Here is an 18,885-nt window from a genome sequence, read left to right on the forward strand (position 1 = left end):
GACCAATATTTATCCCTCAGTCAAAATCACTAAAATATATTATCTGGTCATTATCTCATTTTTATTTGTAGGGCTTTGCTTGCACAATCTTTCTGCTGCATTTCTGACATTTTAACAGTGACTGCATGTGAAAAGAAAGATTTTCATTCATACAGCACCTTCAACAAGGCCATCTTGTGTCATCATCTTGTAACTTATGTCCTTGGCATCATTGTTAATCTCTCCTGAGCTCCCACCTATCCTTGACCTTCCATTCTGCTCCACCTCTGCAACTATATAGTCCATCACATTTCTGCCCCTCTTCAGCTCTGAAGAAGAGTAATACAGACTAAAAATGTTAACTCTGTTTCTCTCTTTACAGATGCTGCCAGACCTGCTGAATTTTTCCAGCATTTTCTGTTTTTATTTCAGGTTTCCAGCATCTGCAGCATTTTTCTTTTATTTTACTGTGCTATCCAGGGCTTTTGTTTTGGGTGATTTAGTGTTATCTCATTTGAATTAGTACAGTACTTATGTTACACAGAGTCATTTATTTTATTTGGCAAGTTATTCTAGCTAGGAATACATAGTGCTGAACATGGACGGTACAATATTTCAACTTGCACATTGTTTCTTCCAGACAACTGTCCGAATTAACTTAACTCTGGCATTTACATTAATTCCTAAGATTCACATAAAGTTGTTTTGCTTAAAGTCCCAAGTTTAAGATGCAATGACAACTTTAAGTGAGGACATACACTATTGGCTTCTGCTATCCTTCGCATAGAATCATAAAATTTACAGTGCAGAAGGAGGCCATTCAGCCCATCGAGTCTGCACCGGCTCTTGGAAAGAGCACCCTACCCAAGGTCAACAACTCCACCCTATCCCCATAACCCCATAACCCAGTAACCCCACCCAACACTAAGGGCAATTTTGGTCACTAAGGGTAATTTATCATGGCCAATCCACCTAACCTGCACATCTTTGGACTGTGGGAGGAAACCGGAGCACCCGGAGGAAATCCACGCACACACGGGGAGGATGTGCAGACTCCGCACAGACAGTGACCCAAGCCGGAATCGAACCTGGGACCCTGGAGCTGTGAAGCGATTGTGCTATCCACAATGGTACCGTGCTGCCCTTGGCAATGACACAGTAAGAAATGAAGCTGATGACATTGATTTGTTTTTTTAAATTTAGAACCCAATTCATTTTTTCCAATTAAGGGGCAATTTAGCGTGGCCAATCTATCTACCCTGCACATCTTTGGGTTGTGGGGGTGAAACCCATGCAAACAGGGGGAGAATATGCAAACTCCACACGGACAGTGACCCAGAGCCGGGATTGAACCTGGGACCTCAGCGCCGTGATGCAGCAGTGCTAACCACTCTGCCACCGTGCTGTCCCGGCTGATGATATTTATGCAAACTGGCATTACCATGGATCCAGTGAAATCTTTGTATTTTTATTAATATTTACTGATACAAATAAAATTATCTGAAATTGGCAGGAAGTTGAAAAATACGCAACAATGGTCTTGTGAAATTCATCACCCATCATCCTGTAACAGTGTGTCCAGGATGACATGTAAGTCATATTACATAGGAAATAAGCATACAGCAGTGAGTTGCTCCTTTGTCTTTTGGATTTGAATTCAAATCCAACCTCATCTGTTGGGATGAAGGATTCTCTTTAGCCCTGAGCTATTAATGAATGTGATGGAGATGAATATAAATCTGACCAGATTGTTAACCAATAAATAAGGTCCCAAATTGAGCAGGGTGATTAGTTGGGATGGGCTATCAGCAACCAGAGGATAGAACTTTAAGGAGGCTGGGAAACGAACCAGAGGCAACATGGGGCAAAACTTGTGTTATGATTTCAAATTCTCTGCCTAAAAGGTTGATGGAAGCAGATTCGATAATAACTTTCAGAAGTAAATTAGACAAATACTTGAAGGGGAAAACTGTAAAGGGCTATGAGGAAAGAAATTGAACTAATTGGGCAGCTCTTTCAAAACACCGTAACAGGACAGAACAGGCCTTTATCTGTTGCATTATTTTATGATTCTGTGAAGCAAGGTTGCAGCAGCCTTGAACTCAACTCATTGTTGCCACAGAGAGGCTACAATGCGTACAAAGGGGATTGGTGTGGCAACCTGGCATCCTACTGTCGTCAAACTGTGGCACAAAATAAAGATTAAATTATTCTAATTTCACAAAATTCCCCTTAGATTCATTCATAAATACCATCTGAGCAATGGAATGTGACTGCATATTTTTATGTTTATCAAGGAATTTCTTACAGCATACAGCAGCATAATATGTCAGTGCCTCATGATTATGCATAGTGATAAACCCTATGATATTAGCAGTTGGATGGCACACACTAAATAGCTGGAATCACTTTGAAATAAGTCACACAACTATTGCTGATGGAGGAAATGCCCCCAGATACAGATATTTAGTTCATTGGGTTGGTCTTTGGTGGATCAAGCAAAGAAAGTCCGTCCATTACTTTTGAATGATTCTGTCAAATTCAGGTTGATCAGTAGCCTTGGTGAACGTATGCTGGATCGGCCCTTAGAAACATTGGAGATCTGATGTTCGATTGCCATTTGTTAACAAGATTATGATTGGAACGCCGCTCGTGGTCTGGCTGCAACTCAAACCAAATGATCAGGATCTCAAGCACTGCTTCAGTTGCTCCTCAAACATACGTACTGCAAGCCTGCAACATCAAGACTCGGCGCAACCACATACATTATCACATAATCTACTGGGAGAGGCAAAATACCTAATGAAAGATCTGAGAAATTCATCTCAGTTTCCCTCTGAAATGATGGGAGGGACAGAGGGCAGAACAAAGGTGGACAGGACCTGAAAATACTGGTGCCAGCTGGTATGACTGTTTCCTGACCCCATATCTTGTGCCAGCCATTTGTGTTGTGGGTTTGGCGTTACTCATCCCTACAAGGCAGGTAGCTAATTAGGCTCATTAAGAGCCTGGTTAAGCATATTTAATGGAGACCAACTGGGACTTTACAATTGACTTCATTTCCCAGCGTGACAGGGGACAGTTTAACTCCTGATGGCGGGCATTCAGTGGATAAGCGAGGACATGGGGTGGGTGGTTCAGTGCTCCAGGCAAGCCTAAAGGCCCTCGCTGCATGCCTTGGGTGCAGGTATAAATAAAGGCAGCCCTGTAGAGGGATCCTCCGTGGTGTTGTATCTTTTTTATTTAAAGTTTTTAAAATGTTGATGTGAGGGTGCTTCCATGTTGAAAGTTTCTCTTAGTTAATTACCATCTGTAGTCTCTTGGTCCTTTCAAGCTGGAAGGCGTCCAATTGGCCTTCTAGTTTTGAGAGCCCACCCATCATCCTTAGTTGGAAAGAGAACCAAGAGAATTGCATGCCAATTAATGAAAAACCCAAAGAGTGACATTTTCCCTTTGGGTGTGGGTTTGAGACCGAGAGACAGTTCTGACTCTTGTTTCTCGCCTCCATCATGGAAAACCCAGTTCGCTAGATTAATTATGCAACATTTCAAGACACTCCAATAACCCATGAATCCTTCTAATCTCAGCTAACCTAAAATCAACCCTCTACGCTGGAATACCTCCCTCTTATAAATATTTGTCCACCTCCTTTCTGACTGCAGGACATTCATATTCACTGCATGGTAATTGTTTCAGAAGAAGATGGCTCTCTGTTATGATCTTGGTCAAGACCAGTAATATATTTAATTGATTTTTAGAATCTGAAAACCCAGGTATTTACTAAACGAATGAAGGTTCATGTGGAAATCAAAAGAATTTTACAACATAAAAAGCAAAGGTATGAATATTAATAACTATGTTCTATCCTGAACAGTTACATTCAAACATTAAAAGTACAAGAAGCACAAACCTTTATACTTTAAACTGAACTTCTGAACTCAACTTCTTTCTATGTGCAATTGACATACACAGCCACCGCCCTCCTCCCCCCTCCCACCCAATAATTTAGACTATTGGAAGATTAACCACTTTTTCTAAGTACTGTTTCAAGAATTCATATGAGGGCTGATATTTCTTGGGCCTTCTGCTAATCTCCAGCAAAATTGTCCCTTCCAACCTCTTCCAACTGTCCCATGGTTGTAAATTCTCTGTTCAACATAGTTACTGCCAACATCTTAAGCATAGCCACTTCAGTGGGCAGCACGGTGGCGCAGTGGGTTAGCCCAGCTGCCTCATAGCGCCGAGGTACCAGGTTCGATCCCGGCTCTAGGTCACTGTCCGTGTGGAGTTTGCACATTCTCCCCGTGTTTGCGTGGGTTTCACCCCCACAACCCAAAGATGTGCAGGTTAGGTGGGTTGGCCATGCTAAATTGCCCCTTAATTGAAAAAAAAAATGAATTGAGTACACTAAATTAAAAGAAAGTATAGCCATTTCAAATCTGAACTTACCTTGTTCTTATAATGGGTGGCACGGTAGCACAGGGGTGCACTGCTGCTTCACAGCGCCAGATTCGATTCCCGGCTTGGGTCACTGTCTGTGCGGGGCCTGCACGTTTCCCCATGTTTGCGTGGGTTTCCTCTGGGCATGTCGGTTTCCTTCCACAATTCCCAAAAGACATGCTTGTTAGGTGAATTGGACATTCTGAATTCTCCGTCAGTGTACCCGAACAGGTGCCGAAGTGTGGCGGCTGGGGATTTTCACAGTAACCTCATTGCAGTGTTAATGTAAGCCTATTTATCACTAATAAAAATTATTATTATTATTCTTTAACTCTGGAGTCTTGCATTGAAAACTCTCTTTCTTCTCAGTTTAGCTATCCAAGACGTCCAACTCACCATTCAAGTTTTTCAGTTAAAAAGACGTTTAAACTCTTTTAGCTGGGCACACAGAATTTCAATTGAACTGAAAGGGATATTTCCTGCAGCAAGCTTGTTCTGGACTATTAAATCTAAAACCCTTGTATAAGACTGGAGCCACAACAATAATCTACTTACTGCTACAATTAATTTACTTGCTGACTCTTTTCTTACTGTTTATCTCCCAGGCAATTTGGTCGCATGATCAATTACTAGCAGTAAGGTGCTTTACCAGAAATCATCTCCTGGTGAAACCAAATGCTAAAAGAGACCCCCTTCACTCCAACATAAAATATAGGTTATTCCCCACAGCACATGGACCATACCTCTAAACAAAAATTCTAATGTCTACAAAATTATTTGCTCAAAGATTTTATGTACATACCACCTAATCTTACAATCTCCTCCCCATCACAAATAACCTATCCAACTGAACAGAATCTTGTCCCTTAATTATCTGTATTATGCCAAAACATAATCATAAATTACAGCAGTATGGCACTTTTGCAATGTGCCCCTTGCACATATAAATTTAGATGTAAAATTAATTGCTACTTGCCCAGCATTGTGGGTATACATTTGTCTCCAAGCTGGGAATCAAACCTAGCGCTGTGAAGCAGCAGTGCAAACCCTGTGCTACCGTGCCACCCATTATAATATCTATGCTCACTAGAGGTCACCAAGCCAGACATTTCCCCTGGTTCCAGTTGAGCCATCTATCTGTTGCACTTATTGGGCACTCCCCCAAGTGATCGAGTGTGCTTCTTCAAGGAGATTGATGAATCAAGTAGCATAAAATCCATGCTAATCTGACCTGGAATTGTATCAGGAAAATAGCTACAATTGCATCATGGACACACCCTCAGAACCTGGATGAACAGAATGAAAAACATGCATTATATAACATCGCCATGACCACAGAACATCCGAAAGTTCTTTACGGATAATTAAGGTCTTCTGAAGAGTTGAATTGTTGTAATGATGAAGTGGCACACAGAGGTCTCAAAAACAGCAATGACCAGGTATTCTGTTTCAGTGGAGTTGGTTGATTCATACATATTGGTCAGAACACTCAAATCTTAATAAAATGGGAAGCACCCAGCCATATGTTACAACATGTTGGCTGGTGTAATAAGGTAATTTAAAGGTATCAAAAGATACCGGTGGAGCTCAACAGATAAAGGAGTTTACTTTTACATAAATCATCCACAATAGTCTTAGGTGACACATATCTCTGAGTTAACCCTTATCCTGTCCACCTCAAACACCTTCTTTATAAAAATATGGAAAGACACTTGGTGGCACAATCAGACCACTCACCTCTGAGACCTCAATTGGAATGACGCCAGACTGATAGAATGAAATCCCCTCGACTGGTTGTGATGGTCGAACATGAAATGAGTTTGGGTAGTCTCAGATCAATTATAAGTGGACTTTGGCCCGCAGCATGAACCCCTTAATTAGATGTTAAATTGTCATTTTTCAGAGAGATGCCACAAGAAGGTAGTGCAGAAAATGGAAGAAATACCAGTGCAATAAGTGAGTACTGTCTGTTAGTGTTGTTGAGGTACAATGTTGGGGCAGAGTCTACACAGACTGTTGCTCTGCATATAACTGACTTAGCTGGACTGGCTGCTGACATGTTGCTGGAACTGAAAAGTGTTTCCATATCACTGTGCAAAGAACTCCTTGCCTCAATATCACAAATAATTCACATTTCATTTATGTGAAACCTCTTTTAGTTGTTTTCTCCACACTGTTTTCTAATATTTATTTTTGAATTCTTTGACATTACTGGAATAAGGTCAAACGACAAGGAAATTCAAGAGGAATCTCAGAGAAAAATCACTCAACAGACAGCGAGCAAATGACAATGCCCGTAATTTCACCTTTTTGCAGGGTAATTTTTTTCATAAGTAGCTTCATGACAGACAGACAAGGGCCGCCTGTGCATTGTGAGATTTATCTAATGGTTTGCTGATGAGCTGCTGGGACTTGGGTCCTTTAATGAGACCCACAAGTCTCTCTTCCCTGCCAGAACTACCAACAAATCAGCAGAGTTTGATAGCAGTCATCTGTTAACCTTAAATTTAACTGTCACCTTGCATTTTGTATTCATAACAGCAGATTAACATTTTAATAAAAGTCAACGCGAATGTAAACTTTCCCAGAATATTCCAGATTAAACAGCAGTACCATTATCACGAGTACATATTCAACAGATTCACTGAATTAAAACAGCATGGAGATGTTACCAAAAGCTGGCACAGGAGCTAGGGCAAAATACTATATTTTGAGCCTGCATGATGTCATCATGCTATAAGACTCAACACTCCAAATTAACAGAGATCTTTCACAACCCATGTCATTTATCTGTCAGCCAGCAGTAAATTAAAATGAACATATTCAAAGTCCATAATAATGAGCAAAGGACAGCAGAATAAGGCTCAATAAATATTTTGCAGTGTACAGCTCAAAGTTCAGTGGGCAGTGTGTCTATGAGAACAAATACCCATCTGTAAGATTATGGAATCAAAGAATTGTGACAGCGCGGAGAGAGGCCATTTGGCCTATCATGCCTGTGCCAGCTCTCCAAAGGAGCAATTTACCCAGTGCCACTACCCCACCTTCTCCCCATTGATCTCCAGATTATTATTTTCAGGCAACAATCCAACTTCCTCTTGAATGCCTCACTTGAATTTGCCTCCACCACATTTGCAAGCAATGCATTCCAGGTCTTAACTACTCATCTGTGAAAAATTTTTTCCTCATTACACCGTTACTTCTTTTGCCAGTTATCTTAAATCTGTGCCTCCTTGTTCTCGATCCTTCTACCGATGGAAACTGTTTTCTCTGTCTACACTATCCAGCGCCTTCATGATTTTGAATACCTCAATAAAAAACATTTCTTCTCCAAGGAAAATAGTCCCAATTTCTCCAATCTACCTACACACCTGAAGTTCCTCACTCTGGGAGTAGTCTCATTAATCTTTTCTGCACTCTCTCTAATGCCTTCACAACTTTCCTAAACTGTGGCATCCAGAACAGACATTTAGCATCATTACCTTTATTTTATATTGTCTCTCCGTGTTCTTCGTACCAAAATAAATCACTTCACATTTCTCTACATTATATTTCATCTGTCATTTTTCTAACCGTTCCACCAACCTGTCTATGTCCTTTTCAAGTCCTGCACTATCCTCCTCACAGTTTACAAGGCTTCTAAGTTTTGTATCATCCACAAATTTTGAAATTGTGCCTTGTGCACCAAGGTCTAGATCATTACAATACATCAGGAAAAGCAAAAGTCCCAACACCAACCCTTGAGAAATTCCACGACAAAACTTGCTCCAATCCAGAAAACGTCTATTAACCACTATTCTGCTTCCTGTCACATGTCCAATTTCATGTCCATGTTGTTCCTGTCCCTTTCATTCCATGATCTATAACTTTAGCCACAAGTCTGTTGTGCAGCACTTCATCAAATGCCCTCTGGAAGTTAGTTAAACATGATTTTCCCACAACAAACCTTTGCTGGCTTTTCTGAACTCACCTGTTTTTGTCCCAAATAAAAAATAATTTTGTCCGAATTATTGTTTCTCAAACTTTCCCCACGGGTCAAAGATGGTTTTAAGGGAAGAATGGTTGTAATACATTGCTGTGATAGCTCAGTGATATTTGTACTGGACTAGTATCCACAGCGCTTATGGGATGAGCTTTAACTTTCTTTACTGCTCGCAGCAGGGGAGCCCGGCAGTGTATGAAGAACCCAATGTTTTAGCAGGGCATTTGTCAGTGACATTTTCTGGCAGTCACAGCATTTGCATCTGTGTTCAGGGTTCCCCAGCCAATTAGAGAGAATGGGCATATTTCATCATCATCAATCTATTTTAGCTCAACTATTTAAAGGAATCCTGCAAGGGTGAGACTTGAAGAATTGTAGAGGTGTTTTGACAAAGAAAATCCTTCAGAAATAGAACCACAAGGTAGCAAGGCAGCACCTGTAAGAGTCCTCAGGGAGATTCTGTCCTGTGCTGACAAGAGGAGAAAGCCTGCCTCAGGAAACAACGAGGCCTAGTTGAAAGTTGCTGAGGAGATCAACTACAGGGTGGTGGTGCCACATTCCTGGATGCAGTGCTTGAAGAGGTTTCACAGCCTAACCAGGGCAGGAAAGGTAAGTGACGTGGTCCATTCCAAGTATATGCTGATTTATGTCCTACCACAAGAAACCCAATTCTGTCGTGAAAAGTCTTCTCCTGTCCATCCCTCCTCAAAGCAACACAACTTATAGCTACACCCACTCTTCTCAAATGTAGACACCTCCTCATATTCCCATCTGACATCTACCATTGACACATACCCTCATCTTACAGCAATGTCACACCTATCTCTCGCAGTGATCATCTACAAATGTTGTCTGTCCATCCTCTGAACATATTTCTCACACTCATATATTTGTCTTTCCTTCCTTGCAAGAAAAGAGAGCGCAGAACAACAAGGAGAGATAGCAAATCAGAGATGGCCATCAAGTCATCAGCATACTGATACCTGCAAAGGATGTAGTGCTGGAGTTAAGTTGATTCTTGGCATGGCCAGTCATCAGGTGGAGAGATGGGGGTCTCCCACCTACATGGTTGCGAAATTAAATATCATATATCCATGTTATATACAACACCCATGTATGCTGACTTTATATCAGCAGTCACTGAATGATGGTAATGTGCACAGAAGGTGATTTTGCATCCTCTTATCTTGGTGGTTCTAATTCATATCTTTCATCCTTTTCAGCCCTTTAAGCATTCATCCCCTCTGCTACCAACACACAGTGGGAGCTGTGTGTTACCATTTACAAGGTGTACTGCTGCAACTCACCCAAGGCTCCTTCTGCAGCACCTTTCAAACTCATGATCCCTACCACCTAGAAAGATAAGGGCAGCAGATGCATGGGAACACCACCATCTGCAAGTACCCCTGCATGCCACAAACAATCCTGAGTTGGGAAGTATATCACTGATCCTTCATTGTCGCTGGGTCAAAATCCTGGAACTCCCTTCCTAACAGCACTGTGGGTGTGCCTACACCACATGGACTACAACAGTTCATGAAGGCAACCAGGGATGGGAAATAATTGCTGGCCTAGCCAGTGATGCCCACACCCATGAATAAATAAATTGATCTGTTCTGTCACCTGAAGCACATATTCAGCATCCCTATTCCTTGTTCTACTACAGCTGTCGTGGCTAGGTGGCTGTTATTTTACCTTTCCTGGGCATCATTGTCTGCGCTCCTCACTGGTATCATCAACCACATTTTCAAAGGGTAGCCCTTGTCTTCAAGAAGTCATCTGCTAACTCTGCTTTGAGGTGTGACTGTCTCAGGGAGGTTTAACTGGTGCAGGATGAAAGCATCATGGTAGCTCCTTCAGAATCCTGCACAGGCCTGCAGAATTACCTTTTTGAAATCAGAAATGAGCTGAACATTGATGGAGTGGAAGAGATTTCTATCAATGATGACTCGAGGGTGATCTAAGGGAGCCTTGATTATTACCCGTATGCTTCTGATGACCCCTTTGGAAAGCCAGCCAGAGTGGCAAAGCTAAATGCTCATTTATTCTGATGAGCCTCATCAGTTAAAGAGTACACATGAATCCCTGAGCTGGAGAACATGGCATCTGTTACCTGTGAGATGCACTTGTGGTCAGTAGATTGTTAGACTTCTCAAATATCACCAGCAGATCCTCAGAAGGTACCAGAGTTTAAAAGAAGTGAAGGGCTCTGGAGACTCTGACTGTCACCAGGCAATGTGTTCCCATCTGGTCTACTTGGCAGGAGATCTTGCAGGAGGCTCTAAATGTCTGTGACAGGTGTTGTGAAACACTAAACTCTCTGAGGCTGTGCCACTCGGACACATCCAGGAAGCTTATCATCTGCCTTCAACCCTTGCAAACTGGATCTGTCATTCTTTCCTTTCTTCTGCAGTGTGACAGGTGGTTGATAAAAAGGCTGTTGCTGCTGCTGCTGATGATATCCATAACATTCCTACAGTGCATAAGGAGGCCATTCGGCCCATCGAGTCTGCACCGACCCTCTGAAAGAACATCCCATTCAGACCCACTTTCCCACCCTATCCCCATAGACCCACCTAACCTACACATCTTCGGACACCTAAGGGGCAATTTAGCATGGCCAATCCACCTAACCCTAACATCTTTGGACTGTGGGAGGATCTGAAGCACCTGGAGGAAACCCACTCAGACAATGGGAGAAAGTGCAAACTCCACACAGGCAGTCACCCAAGGCCAAATTGAACCCGGGTCCCTGGAGCTGTGAGGCAGCAGTGCTAACCACTGTACCACCATGCCGCCCATATCTGCTGCTGTTCAAACAGTTCCTCATTTGAGGTCCATGGTAAAATTGTATAATGCTAACCAAGGTTTGACAGATGGGAAGTGCAGATCATAGGCAATATTCTCCTAACTACTAGAAATGACCTCCAAACTGGTGGAAATTGCCTCTATAGCTATGAAACACACTCTCAAAACAAGTTCTCTGAGGTGTGAGGCCTCAGCACTAAAAGGATTTCTTGTCTGCCACTTAGTTCCCTCAAATCCTACTGCCCTCTCACCTTCATTTCCCTGGAAAGTTCCACAATGCCCTGGTAACCTGTGCACCCACAGTTAGCATTCAACTCCTCAGTTAAGCAGCTCTTAATGAGCCCTTTACATATTATTATTGCAAACCTGTCTGCCACACAAGAGTTCCCCGCACACTGCAGGTTGCACTCAGGTTAAAGGTGAAAGTTGTTGGGTTGCTCTTGGCTTCCACCCGGTGTACTGATACTTTTAACAAGCAACACACTGGCAAATCCACACATGTTATTCAGTTAAAATTCATGAGTTGAAATCCCACTATAACGAGTTGCAGAAGAGAATTCAATGTTAATATGTAGGTAGAGCATGTAGATTGCTGGTTTGTTCTAAAAACGCAACTGGCCGTACCTAGATCCAATCATAATAATAATAATAATAGCTTATTGTCACAAGTAGGCTTCAATGAAGTTACTGTGAAAAGTCGCCACATTCCGGCACCTGTTTGGGAATTGAACCCCCACTGCTGGCCTTGTTCTACATTACAAGCCAACTGTTTAGCCCACTGTGCTCAACCAGCCCCTCACTCCATAATGGTTCATCACTATATAATGACTTTGAATGTTTTCAGGGCAACTATGGATGGGCAATAAATGCTGCTTAGCTGTCATTGCCAGCTTCCCCAGAACAAAAAATGGCAATGAGACGATAGACTATATATGGCTATCAAAATCAACTTTCAAACTGTTCTGAGCAGCTGTTGCCTTTTTAAATCTGATATTGGACGAGACAGCAGTTATACCATAGCAGACCTGAAGCCCAATCAATGCACAGCGTCTTTTGAAATCTGGTTTTCCATGCTTTGTCTTTCGAGTAATGTGCAGTCAGATCATCAACTTTGCATTTACAATCCACAACTGAATGACCACAACACTCATAACAAAATAACAATTGACAAGGAAGGAAAAGGTGAAAAAGGGTTTGATGAAAGCAAGGAAAGAAGGAACAAATAAAAGGATAAAACACAAGAATAAGAGTTATAGAGCCAGAGACTGATCAGCAAGAAACTATAATTTTTGACATGGAATTTGATATTCAGAGAAATTGCAAGGCACAGTAGAAACTCAAGGGATTAAGATTCTGGACTTAATCCGTACAGCACCAGTATTATCATTTAGATATTTAATTAAGATAATGACCCTATAATCATAATGTCATCAGTAAATGCCATTGTAAAATTTACAGAAAAGCTAGTAACCCTGTCTTAATACTGATTTTGATCAGAATCACTGCAGAATGGAAACACTGAAAGAAGTCCCAGATTCAACAATGTTTGGATCGCTAGGAATTTTGATCCAATTTACATCCTTTTGGTCAAAGATGGGGTATAATGCTCCAGAAATCATATCCCGATGAGGCATGTTTTTCTGTATTGCAATTATTGGGTTTGAGCAATGTTGTATGCCATATGATCCAACAGTTTATTTATTTCAGAGGCTTATATAAAAGTAAATGCTCATTCCCCGTATGACAGTGCAATAACTTTCACGTATACAGCATCTTTAATGTTAAAACATCTCCTCGGGACCGTCCGCCCCGCCGGGTAGGGGACAATCCCGCCCCTTGTGCCTTCGGAAGTAATTTTAAAGAGAACAGATGCCAAGTAAGGAAAAGAAAGGAGAGGTGACTGATTCATCAAATGGTAAAGTCACAGGAGGCCCAGTCTAGCTAATTCATCGGTGATGGACAATACTTCAGACTAGGAAGATTATAAAGTTATTATCTCAACTGTGAGGTATAATTAGTTTAGGAATGGAAATGAAGGAGTGTTGGAAGATACAGCTAGGATCTAAAGTTGGTAAGGTTGCTGATTGGTCCCAGCTTTGTTTTTCTCAAAATCCCATCTCTGATTCTAGAAATTCTTGGAAAAATCATGAGAACATGAGAGGCACTGTGTTGATGCCAGTTCTACCTTTTCACTTCTGCAGCCTTAAACCCACAACCAAATTCTAAAAGTTCATAATGGCTGCCTTCTTTTCCTTTGTTCTTCTTTCTGATTGATTTTTCATTCTTTCTGAAATATATTGTAACTGAACATGTTGGAGGCAACTAAATACCTGGGACTCTTGGTGTCAACTACAGAAATAGTGTTCACCCTATATTGATTCTTATTATCATCCCATTTCTACTTGAATTGCAAATCAGCCCTCCTCACCTGAGAATATGTGTTTTAACTCAGTATAATCAATGTGATGATTCTACCCAATCCTCATCTTTCCACAGAAAACCAGTACGTCTGTCTTCATTGGAGTTAGAAGAGTGAGAGGGGATCCCAGAGAAACTTATAAAATTCTAACAGGATTAGACAGGGTAGAGTTAGAAATAATATTCTCGATGGTGGGGGAGTCCAGAACTAGGAGTCATAGTTTGAGGATGAGGGGTAAACTTTTTAGGACTGAGGTGAGGAGAATTTCCTCACCCAGAGAGTGGTGAATCTGTGGAATTCACTACCACAGACAGTAGTTGAGGCCAAAACATTGTGCAATTTCAAGAAACAATTAGATCTAGCTCTTGCGGCTAAAGGGATCAAGGGATATAGAGGAAAGGCAGGATCATGCTGTTGAACTTGATGATCAGCATGATCATAATGAATGGCAGAGCAGGCTCGAAGGGCCGAATAGCCTCCTCCTGCTTCTATTTCCTATGTATGTTTCTATGTATGTAATATGTTCATAGCTGTTACTGCGCTAGCCTATCCCTCGTCACTATCACTGAAGATTTTCATTCATTCCACCCTCAGCAAGATAAATAGCCTCTGAAATCCCCTCGCTGATGTGTTGGACTGTCTCCAAGTCCACCTCAAGTTCGGAGACCGTAATATCTCAGTTGGAGATATTTTCTGTAGGTGTACTTATCCCAGTTAACATCTGCTGTTCAAACTCTCATATCTTGCAGAAGCCTCACATGACTGTTGCTTCCTAGAGCGAGACAAAGGTTAGTTACGTTTATATTCTAATTGACTTAAATTTGAATAAATATTAATTAAACTCCTTCTTCTTTGCTCCCAACTCCTGTTCTCATCTTGTTCCAGTCCCAAAGTTCTAAATTCTAAAAATCATAGTGTGAAAGGCTGAGAGGGAGTGGAATTCTTAAAATGAAGCCAGGAGGACGTTTTAAGCCAGTGTGTAGAAGCTCTTACAAGAGACGGGGTGGTCCTGGACTTAATTTTAGATATATAATCCGGGCAAGTGGTTGAAATATTAATAACAATAGCTTATTATCACAAGTAGGCTTCAATGAAGTTACTGTGAAAAGCCCCTAGTCACCACATTCCAGCGCCTGTTCGGGAAGGCCGGTACAGGAATTGAACTCGCGCTGCTGGCCTTGTTCTGCATTACAAGCCAGCTGTTTAGCCTACTGTGCTAAACCAGCCCCAGATATTAAGGCAGGAGCATTTTGCACACAGTGATAACAACTCCTTTAGATTCAAGATTGTTATGGAAAAGGACAAGGATGCACCTGAAATCAAAGTTCTAAACTGGGGGAAGGCCAATTTTAATAAGGTTAGATATGATTTGGCCTGAGTGGACTGACTGGGAGCAGACATTTTTAGATAAATCTATGACAGAACAGTGGGACACATTCAGGAAGGATAATAGGGAGAGTACAGGGCCAACATGTTCCACTCAAGAAAAAGATTGGGGCCAACAAATCCAGTGAACCTTGGATATCAAACGATATACGGCATTGGATAAAGAAAAAAAGGGAGGCTTATGGCAAATATTGAGGGCTGAAAATAGCAGAAGCCCTAGAGAACTATAGATTGTACAAGAGAGAACTTAAAAAGGGAATTGGGAGAACAAGAAGGGGACATGAAAGGATACTGGGAGGTAAAATTAAGGAAAATCTTAAATTGTTTTACTCCTGAATTAAGGGTAAAAAGATAACTAGGAGAGAGTAGGGCACATTAAGTACCACAGTGGTGGCCTGAGGACGTAGGTAAAAAACATTTTTTTAAATAAGTAGGGTTCTAAATGAGTACTTTGTATCAGTGTTCATTACTGAGAGGGATGATGTGGGTATTGAAATCATGGAGAAGGACTGTAATAGAATTAAAGAAATTGACATAGACATGGAGGAGGTTCTGAGTGGTCCGGTAGGTTTAAAAGTAGACAAATCTCCAGGACCGGGTGAAATCTACCCCAGGTTGTTGAGTGAGGCAAGGGAGGAAATAGAAGAGGCGCTGGTAATAATTTTCAATTTCTCTTTGGCCATAGGAGAGGTGCTAGAGGCCTGGAGGAGACCTAATGTGGTACCATTATTCAATAAGGAAGGAAGGGATAAATCAGGAAACGACAGGTCAGTCAATCAAGCAGGTTCAAGGGGCCTACCCCTGCTCCTAGTTCTTATGTTCTAATGTCGGTGGTGGGGAAACTATTAGAAGCAATTTTGAGAGACAGAATGAATCTGCATTTGGAGAGGCAGGGGCTAATCAAGAATAGTCAGCATGGTTTTGTTAAGGGGAGGCAATGACCAACCAAAGAGGTGCCAGGTGGGTAGATGAGGGCAGGAAGCAGAGGGTAATGGTTGAGGAATGTTTTTTGGACTGGAAACCTGTGTCCAGTGGCGTTCCACAGTGATCAGGGTTGGTGCCCTTGCTGCTTGTGGTTTATAGACTCCATACAGTGCTTAAGGAGGCCATTCGGCCCATTGAGTATGCACCGACCTCCCAAAAGAGTATTCTGCCTCAGCTCACACCCCTTTGTTATCCCTGTAACCCCAAATCCATCTAACCTGCACATCTTTGTACACTAAGGGGAAATTTAGCATGGACCATCCACCTAACCTGCACATCTTTGGACTGTGGGATGAAACTGAAGCTCCCGGAGGAAACCCACATACGTAGTCACCCAAGGCCGGAATATGAACCCAGATCTCTGGCGAACCACTGTGCTGCCCTGAATAATTTAGACTTGAATGTGAGAGGGTTGATCAGTAAGTTTGTGAATGATACAAAAATTGGTGGGATGGTAATTAGTGGATTACATGAGGATGTAGATGGGCTGGTCAGATGGGCTGATCAGTGGCAAATGGAATTCAAGCCGGATAAATATGAGATGATGCGCTGAGGCAGGACAGACAAAGCAAGGGAATGATGAACAGCAGGACCCTGGAAAGCACCGAGGATAGGAGGGACCTTGGTTTGCATGTACACTGGTCCCTTAAGGGAGCAGGGCAGGTGGATGAATCGGTTCAGAAGGCATATGGCATACTGGCCTTTATCAGGCTGAGGCATATAGTTTAAGAGCAAAGAGTTTATGCTGGAACTGTATAAAACATTGATTTGGCCACAGCTAGAGTATTGTGTACATTTCTGGAATCCACATTATAGGAGGGATGTGATAACACTGGAAATGTTGCAGAGGAGACTTACCATATGTTGTCTGGGCTCGAGAGATTTAAATTATGGAGAGGTATTGGGGAGACCGGGTAGGTTTCCTTGGAGCAGAGGAGACTGAGGGGGGATATGATTGAGATGTATAAAATTATGAGAGGCACAGATAGAGTAGACAGAAAGAAACGTTCCCCCTTGGTGGAGCAATCAATGACTAGGACTTAGATTTAAGGTAAAGGGCAGGAAGTTTAGAGGGGATGGAAGGAACAACCTGTTCACCCTGAGGGTGTTGGGAGTCTGGAACTCACTGCCTGAAAGGGTGGCGGAGGCAGAGACCCTCATAATATTTAAGAGGCATTTAGATGTGTACTTTGATGTCAAGGCACACACGGTCAAATGCTGGAAAATGGGATTATAATAATTTGGTGGTTGTTTTTGACTGGCGAAGGCATGATGGGCTGAAGGGCCTTTTCTGTGCCATAGACCACTATGATTCTATGACTCTAAATGAGAATCATGACTTAGTGTCATGCCCCTGTATTTCCCCTGTACTCCTGCACAATGTTTCTATTCAAATAATTATCTACAATGGGTCCACATTTGTCCTAGCTAATGTTTTCCTTCGTCACACACCTAAAGAAGCATTTACCGTCCACCTTCAAGTTCCTTGCTAGTTTGCAAAATGTCCTTTTCCATTAATAATTATACTACTTTGCTGGGTTCTAAATTGCTCACGATCCTCAAGCTTACCACTTTTTCCAACATCCTTATAAGCCACTCCCTTTGATCTAATACAACCTTTAATGTCTTTCGTTGACTAACCTCTCCCTTTAGTGGTTGTGCCTCAGAGGAATGATTATCTGTGTAGACCACGTAGCATTTCTTTAAATACTAGCCATTGCCTATCTACCATCAAATCATTTCATGTATTTTCCCAATCTACTGTTGTCAATTTGCCTTCATACCATCATAATATCTTGAATGAACTCTATCGTATTCAAGCTCAATGCAAAATTATATCATATTATGATTGCTATTTCCCAAATGTTCCTTTGCAGTAAGATTATTAATTAAATCCAAAATAGTTCGATCCCTAGATAACTCCTCAATGCACTTCTCCAGAATCCCATCTTGTACGCACTCCAGGAATTCCTCCTTCACAGTAGTAATGCTGATTTGGTTAAGTCAGTCTTTGTATAAATTGAAGTTGCCCATTATTACTGCATTACCTCAGTTACATGCATCTCTAATTTCCTGCCCAACATTAGCACTGCAATTTGGTGGCCCATAAGAAACTCTCATCAATGTTTGCTGCTGCCCTTGGAGTTTCTTGGTTCCACCCAAACTGATTTTACGATTTGGATCTTCGATTTAAGATCCTCGCTTGCTGATGTATTGATCTTGTTCCTTATCAAGGGTGCTGCCCTACCTCTTTTTCGTTTTTGCCTATCCCTCCTCAATGCCGAATATCCTTGGATATTCAGTTTCCATTCTTGTAGTCACAACTCCATAATGGCAATTAAATCATAGCCATCTATCTCAATTTGTGCATTCAAATCATCAACCTTTTTGTGAATGCTATGTGCATTCAGAGAGAGTGCCTTTAATTTCGCTTTTTAGTAATATTCATATACTTATCCTACTTGCTGCTTGCCCATGCTTCATCTGTCTTCAATTTTTGCTTTCTATTTTTCTACTTCCTTTTAGCAATTTTACTTCCGTCGAATCAGTGCTCCCACTGAGGTTTCCATCACCCTGCCAATCTAGTTTAAACGCTCCCCAACAGCACTAGTGATTCCCCCTGTGAGGATGTTAGTCGCAGTCCAGCCAAGATGCACCCTGGCCATCTTGTACAAGTGCCACCTGCTCCAGAACTGGCCCCAATGCCTCAGAGATCTTCTGCCCTCCTTCCTACACCAGTTAGGGGCTGGTTTAGCACAGTGGCAGAACAAGACCAGCAGCGCGGGTTCAATTCCCGTACCGGCCCCCCCAAACAGGCACCTGAATGTGGTGACTAGGTGCTTTTCACAGTAACTTCATTGAAGCCTACTTGTAACAATAAGCAATT

General features: G+C 41.9%; 1 protein-coding gene across 11 annotated transcripts in view; it reads left to right on the top strand.

Annotated features, from left to right (window-relative positions):
• LOC119950604 overlaps positions 1-18,885 on the top strand; it is a 342,477-nt gene that overhangs the window by 73,250 nt on the left and 250,342 nt on the right. For 5 of the 11 annotated variants that reach the window (XR_005457369.1, XR_005457368.1, XR_005457370.1 and 2 more), the window contains exons 3-5: positions 6,323-6,375; positions 14,378-14,416; positions 15,700-15,781. The exons of 1 other annotated variant lie outside the window; for it this stretch is intronic. The gene's annotated coding sequence lies outside the window, so the exon portion shown is untranslated. The remainder of the gene's footprint in view (positions 1-6,322; positions 6,376-14,377; positions 14,417-15,699; positions 15,782-18,885) is intronic. 5 more of the 11 variants (XM_038773183.1, XM_038773182.1, XM_038773185.1 and 2 more) reach the window with 5 other exon arrangements.

Source organism: Scyliorhinus canicula, chromosome 16 (assembly GCF_902713615.1).
Source record: "Scyliorhinus canicula chromosome 16, sScyCan1.1, whole genome shotgun sequence".
Classification (NCBI taxonomy): Eukaryota; Metazoa; Chordata; class Chondrichthyes; order Carcharhiniformes; family Scyliorhinidae; genus Scyliorhinus; species Scyliorhinus canicula.